At 40.4% G+C, this 7,259-nt stretch overlaps 1 protein-coding gene across 1 annotated transcript in view; it reads right to left on the bottom strand.

Annotated features, from left to right (window-relative positions):
* Positions 1 to 7,259, bottom strand: part of TIMM22 (translocase of inner mitochondrial membrane 22 homolog (yeast)) — a 12,689-nt gene that overhangs the window by 4,896 nt on the left and 534 nt on the right. The gene's annotated exons all lie outside the window — the stretch shown is intronic.

Here is a 7,259-nt window from a genome sequence, read left to right as displayed (position 1 = left end):
AGGGTAGCGGATGCCGGCGGTAACCGGGGTGGGCGCCGAGCCCGGGTGTCGTTGCCGGTGCAGAGGCCAGCTCCTGCCGAAGCCCTTGCCCTACGGAGGGGCGGTTCAGTGCTGTGGCGTACCTCAGGCGGTGCTAGCTGTACGTGTGGGGAGGCTGGAGCCTGGGCAGCCCGCGGTTTACCCCAACAGCCTTCAAGCGTCGTCTGAGGTGAGAGCTGAAGAGCCTCATGGCACCTCAGCGTATGAGCTCCTAGCCTGAGCTCAGAAGAGATATCTCCACTCTTCCATGTTCTCCACATGCTAGGTGAAAACGCTAGAGCATCAGGCCATGTCCTGTAGCCTTTCTGAGGAAACCCTGGCTGCCTCTCGCATAAGGCGGTAATCTTACTTCAGGACCTGTATGTCTTAAAAGGGCTTAGAGAATAGCTAAAATTTGTCTTTCTGTCACAAAATGCAAACTTAGCTCGTGTCAAATCACATAGAAACCTTGGTTCTTGTGTGCTTGTTCTGTTTTGTAATGAGGTAAGAAATGTTTCTTTTATGCTTTTTACCCTCAGTAAACAAGGTGCTGTGAACATTAAACATCTACGTGCTTTGCTTGTGTTGCATTCTGCTTAGCCTGTTTTACTTTCTTGTTCTTGTGGACCAGAACCATTTTTCTGTTCAGCTCAGCACAAGTGAAGATAGGTATGCCTTAAAAAATAGCCTTCTTGACTTCTTTTTTGATATTTTTTAATTTTAAAAGTTACCCATAGGTTTTTAAACCCCTGAGGAATAGCTGTGATGGTTTCAACAGGATGTTTTGAAGTAGTGTATTTCAACAATTGAAAAATATTTAAAAGATTTAATAAATATTTTTAAACAATGCATTAAGTATGAAATCTTCCTGATACCCTGAAACGCAACTCTTTAGAGATCCCAAAGTAATCAATTTTCTTTCTCTTTTTATCTTTTGCACTTTGTCTTGCTTATGTCTTGGTTTAGGACTGGATAGGTAGGTTCAAATAACAATTTAAATTGATGGGTTTACTACTCAAATCTTTAATTGAACAAAGTTCGTTTTCAGCAACTTTCCTCTTAAATTCCACTGCCCTCTACTGGCTGGACCATAGGGTCCACCTGCCCAGTGCTCTTCCCTCTCCACTCTCTTTTTACTCTTTTGTTTGTTTGTTGGTTGATTTTCTTTTTTTAAGGTCAGAAACTGTTGAAAAGCATGCTGTGAAAATCTACTAAAACAGTATCTTTACAAGGCAGAGAAGGTTGCTGGCAGGATGATCTCCCTAAGGAGCCCTGAACTTTAGATTTCAATCTTCTCCTTGATCCAAAATAACCTAGTTGGGCTGATCTTGAGGTCACACTGCAAAGCCTATTTTCCAAAGGCATAAAGGGAAAAAAGCTATGTTGGATTTGGAATCTGAGCACTGAGAATGTACATGTATAGCTGGAATATTGTTTTGACTTTCTTTTCTCTGTCCTCGGGTTTTGGAGAAAATGCTGGGTTACTATTTGTTTGTAAATATATTTTTATAAATAAATATTTGTAACTATAATTATATAAAACACTTATATTTATTTATAAATATTCATTTATATAAATATATATATGTTATCTTTCCCCCCCTTAGGTGTTTAAATAGTTTTCTTCTCTTCCCATTCATGCTGTTCTGTGTTCTGAACAAATACATGTGCTTGAGTATTTGAATAATCTTATCTGCCTGAACAGACTTTTCATGTGAGTGAAATGAGACGGAGGATTAAGGCTTAGAGCGAGAATCTGAGAGTTCAACACATCTTTGATAAATAAGTTGTTCAAATGAAACTTTCAGCTGTTTCTTTTTTATAAACCTGGGAACTTTCATTATTGCAGACGTGTGTAGCCAGCGCATTTGATCCTCTTCCTTCACCTGGCTTTTATCATCTGAATGCTGTGCCTGAAATCACACTTTCATCTTGGAGCTACTAAGTCCAGTAGAAGAGCTTAGGTTATTTTTAACCTTGCCTAGTCCCAGATGAAACATTTTAATTTTGTGTGAGTGTGCCTCTTTCCTGTGTGATGACAGCATTAGGTGCAGATGATCATGAGTTTTTCGACAGCCTGCAATGGACCCAATGCTCCAACGTGCTCAGCGTCTGTTTCAGCAGAGGGCAGCACATGGGGATGTTAAATAATTGCGTTTCACTTGACCTTTACAGTGACTCAGTCTTTCTCCCACACTTCAATATTCTCCAGACAGAATAAACTGTGGAAATAATGGTGTTTTTTGTCTGAAATCCTGTTTTTGCATATGTCTCTTAGCTGTAGAGCTCCCAGGTTTTGAATAGGCTTTGGCTGTCATTTTTGGCATTGCTATTTAAAAAAAAAAAAGTTTTCATAGCGTTCAACTTTATTTTGTAAAACTGCCAGTTCCAGAGTCTTTTCTGAAGTTATCTAACTGGGAAGGAGGTGGCTGAAGGTGGAAGTCAATAATAATTAGATTAAATCCATCCTCTTTCACTCATGCCTACCTGTCTGCACCTTTTTCCTCTACCAGAACTGTGATGATCTAGGGGAATGAAAGGAAGAGGGGAAAAATTAATGGCTATTTTCATGAAAAAAGGAAAAGCTTTCAGTCACACCACAAGCAGAAGAAAGTGTGGCTGCTTTGCTGTTGGTCACGCTGCTGACCTTGCCCCTCATGTAGCAAAGAGGTTTCCAGTGGCTACAAAAGGAAGTGTGTTGGGGCCTGGTGGACTCTGATTCTGACAGTACTACTTAATGTTTCCATTCTGTAGTCTTCTCCTCAATATATTAAGGCTGATGCTTTCCTACTTCTCATCTATGTTGTGAATGTAGGTTTGTTTTTTCGGCTTTTTTTTGTTTAAAAGATTTTAGGTTTGAAAGGGCATTGGAGAAGTAAAGTACTTTGTGAAATATACCTAAATTCAGTGAAGGAAAGTTTGCTTTAACTTCTGTACTTCCCTTGGCTTATATGAGTTTAACCAATTTATTTGCTTGAGAGTGCAGTTGTTTGTTGTTTTTTTTTCTTCTGAGGTAACAAGGCTTTCCATGTTGGAGAATTCTGTCACTACCATGGCAAACAGCTAAAGTACTGAAAAAAGGTTAGATTGTAGCTAGATGGCAGGTATGTGGGAGTTAAAACTGAAAAGGCATCCTGACTCACTGATTTTTATTCTTTTTTTCTTCTTTAGGTCAATATAAGATAGACTGCACAGAGAGAGAGATTTAAATAAAATCTCCTTTTAGGATCAGCAGACTTGTTCCTTATGACTCTGTTTTGTAACTCAGAAAGAAGGAGCAGGATGTGCGTTTTCAAGATGTTTGTTTGATCCTGTCCTCTCTTTAATGTTTTCTATCTCAAAGTACACATCCTTTTTTTAAAGTAAGGTGGTTTCTTTGTGTTTGTCCCACTTCAAGTTACTCCTTCCCCTCTTCCCAATTTCCTTAATATTACACATGCTTTTGTTTTCACCTATGAAATTCGAAATGTGTTTGTGTTGTAACTCATAGTCTAAAAACAGGTCTGTATAAAGTTTCAGACATCATCATCTCCCAGGGATTTTAGCTGTTGCTATAGAAGCCTAAACTCTCTTTTGAGAGACCTTTCCGATACAAAGAAATTGATACTGGGGGAAAGTTGTCATGGAAATACGCAGCAAAAAGAGAAAGGAGATCTCAATTTGATGACTGTTACATAGGCTTAGCCAGCTTGGTGAAGTGGCTTCATATCTAGAGATCTGATTCTGCAGATTTTCTTCGTTGCATTCCAGTGGACTGGAACGCTACGGACTAGAACCCAGAGAAATAAACTATTTAACATTTATATCACCCAAGATACCTCCTCAACTCAGTGAGCTTCATGTTTACCCAGATTCAAGTTTCCTCACTGCATAATAATGTCTTAAAAAGTAGTATGACACTATTCCTTAGGCTACCCAACCCTCCAGATGGGGAGGCAAGGTCCCTTTTGAGCTGAGTTTGTGGCTGCGTTGCAGGAATGGGGCTCGTCGGTTCCCTGATGTCAGGCCATTGGGGTGGGTGCAGAGAGCAACATTATCTGTAAGCTGTCACTGATGTTTCTCTGTTGGAAGGAACCCCCTCCAGGTGACGTTGGTGGGCTGGGGAATTTCCAGCAGCCTGGGTCTAATGTGGGATGAGCTGTAGCACAGCTTTTTAATATAGTTCTGGCAATGACCACTCTGAAAGGATTTATAGAGCTACCACTATTGAAATGAGGCTTTCAGAACCAATTTTTAAATGACTAACTAAAAATAGTTTATTCTGTGCAAGCTTCAGTGCCGTTTCAGATTTGGACGGGAGCCCTTTGTCTCCAGCTAAATGGTGCTATAAGCAGATCTCTCTCCGTAAATTTCTTGTCCACTTTTACCATCGCTAAGCCTGGTTGGTTCCCTGGTTTCAAGCTTTTTGTGTCTTTCTTACTAAAGCCTCCTGATAGCTAATAGATGTGATTATGAGTGAACTGCCTTTAAATATCTATTACCAGTGTCGCCATGGTAACTGCTGTAAGAGTTTCTTGCTGGTAGAAGGTTTCCAGCTCCCTGAGATACAACAGGCACAATGCTTAGGCTGTTGTTTTCACCGTTTGTTTGAGATCACACGCAATATCAAAGAGGAAAAAACCCATATTTCTTATTTTCAATAACATTGAATGTTAATGGTATTGAAAGGATTAAGATTGATTCTGGAGTCTGTGCTCAGATCAGAGAATAGAGGACAGTTACACCGGCAGGGACAGACCAAGCTTTCCCTGGAGAGCATGCCTTCACCAGCAAGCTCCTGCAGGAATAGGAAAATGTCGCTCTCCTCGACTGAGCCAACGCTTGGCCTTTCTTTTGATACTGTCAACAAGTGAACTAATTAATCCTAATGAAGGATGCAAAATCGTGATATTCCAATTGCCACAGAGCAGGCAGAGTTGCTGAGTGATTCAGTCTGGAGTAGAAAAAAATTGAGCTGGCTTTTGTGTTCTCACTTCTCTGTATTCCCACACTGCTACTTTTTTGCTCTAGGCCTTCAGCTGCTGTGTACCAGGCTAGCAGTGTTAGTTAGGCAATGTCCAGAGTGACTTTCCTGCTGTCCTGGATTTCCTAATCTTCCCCTTTCCTTCTCTCACATCTGCTTTTTTTTCTCATGTTCTTGTTGCTTGGCCAATCAATCCTCTTTTACTCTGTAATGACAGTTGTTTCTATAGGCTTCTCCACATGACAGGTTTGCTAATGTCCCTCATGCTAACTCTGTCACCTCAGGGGGTTGTTTTGCTTTCATTCATTTATTTATGGTAAACAGGTCACAAACTCCATAGGATACTTCTTCCTTTTCATGCAATCTGTTCTCTTGCTTCATTACCTTCCTATTTTAGTATCTGCTGGAGATTTTAAATTATCACTTGCTTTTATAGAAACTTGGAAAGCTGAGCACCTATTTCTGCTGCTCTCCCACTTCGTTAGCTGTGCCTGCTGGTTTTGGCATTTAGGCCTTCTACCTCTCGGTAAGGGAGGCTTCCGTTGGTGTAACGGGCTGTTCAGTGTAGCTGTTCTGTACAAGAAAATGGGCAGCTGAGCTTATGGACCTTGAGGAGAGGTGCAATTTGCATTCGTTTTTTGGGTTTGTGTGTGGGGACAACTGACATGACAGAGCCAGAGCGCGTGGTACTGTGCACCTCTGTGATGGAAAGAGTCCCAGCTGTCTGGAGGAGGAGTTCGTGCTGATGAAGCACTGATGTTTGTCTTTACCTGCCTCAGAGGCAACATGATCCACATACTGAGAGCTTTTTGGCTGAGCTTAAAAATGCTCATAATTGATTTTAGTTATAATGTTTATTGTGTGCCAAATTTGGACTGAGGGTTTAAAATCTGAAGTAATTGTGATTACTAACCAAGAAGTTCAAGGAAATAATTTTCATAAGAAATCTTGCAAGCAGAACCAGGATCTCAGAATGGAATTTGCTTGCGTTATACCACTGCATGTTTCTTAATAGTTATTCTGTAACGCTGCAGTTAATACTGGGAGGATCTCAGTGTTTGGGTACTTCAAATTTCAGCTACATGGTTAAATTTCTGAAGTGTGCTAAGTTGATTTATAAGTTTAAGCAGCAACAAACATGTTCATTCATACAAGCTGTCTGGAAGCAAGGAATTGCTGAACTTTAATTTAGATTCTCCCTTTTTTCCTGGATTTGATTAGGTCACCAAAGCCAAACTTTTTTGCTCTGATTCTGGGTGCCTATGTACAACAATACACGTCTTTTGCAAAACTGCTGACTTATTATATGGGAGCTAAAATCAATGGGCCCTGTAGATCCTTACTAGCTTGTGATATTTTGTCAGCAATTTAGGTGCCTTTGTTTCCTTACCTGTAAAATAGATAAGTTATTAAGCTACTGCAATGATTAGCTGATTCTGTTCAAGTAATCTGTAAAAGATGCAGAGAGTAAAAACAAGACAGAAACTCTAAGACATTGCTATATGGGGAATCAAACCTTACCAATAGCTTTTTTCTGAAATCCTGATTTACATTGGAGGGCTTGTTCGTCTCCTGGGACTTGAAATCCTTGTGCTTCATCGGTTTTCTCTGTTAATTTGTCCTAGTTTTTGTTGCCGCTGGGCTCCCTGTGAGGCACTCTGTGCTTGTAGGCATACCCCGCAGTTCTGCTTCCATTCAGGTGTTGTCAGCAGTTCCAGTGCAAGTCCCTCTGAAACAAAGCTGACAACTCAGGTCTTTTATTTGCGTCACCCTGAAATGCACCAAAAAGTTCAAAGCAGTGGGGCATTCCTCCACCACCCTGCTGGGGTTTTTTAATTCTAAGGCAGCCTCCAGCACACATCTTCTCCAGTCCTTAATTTTCCTGCACAGCTCTCCATTGTCAGTGATCAGCAAAAATTTAATGAAATGGTTTTCTGTTCAAGGCTCCTTAGCGTTTCTAGCGGATACCTGTTGTAATTCCTTTCCAGTTAGGTGATAAAATGCAAGCTTTTCCAGCATGTGATTCCTCTCGGACAATAGGCAAAGGGAGCAAGTAGGGTTGTGCAGCATGTTGCCTGTGTAGGTAGTAAGAACTTGCTGTGCTACTTGAATATGGTAATTCTCTATGAATTTTTAATGAATGCTACATTTATAACCTATCTATCAGAAAATTAACACCGAGGAATAATAAAGAATGGAGATATTCCCTTTTCCCTGAGGTTTTTCATTTAGTCATTGAAATAAAAAAATTCAGTTAAGTAAAAAAGAACACCGAAAG

This window comes from Pygoscelis adeliae, unplaced genomic scaffold (assembly GCF_000699105.1).
Source record: "Pygoscelis adeliae isolate BGI_AS28 unplaced genomic scaffold, ASM69910v1 Scaffold347, whole genome shotgun sequence".
Lineage (NCBI taxonomy): Eukaryota > Metazoa > Chordata > Aves > Sphenisciformes > Spheniscidae > Pygoscelis > Pygoscelis adeliae.
This window is presented reverse-complemented; position numbering and strand designations above follow the sequence as displayed.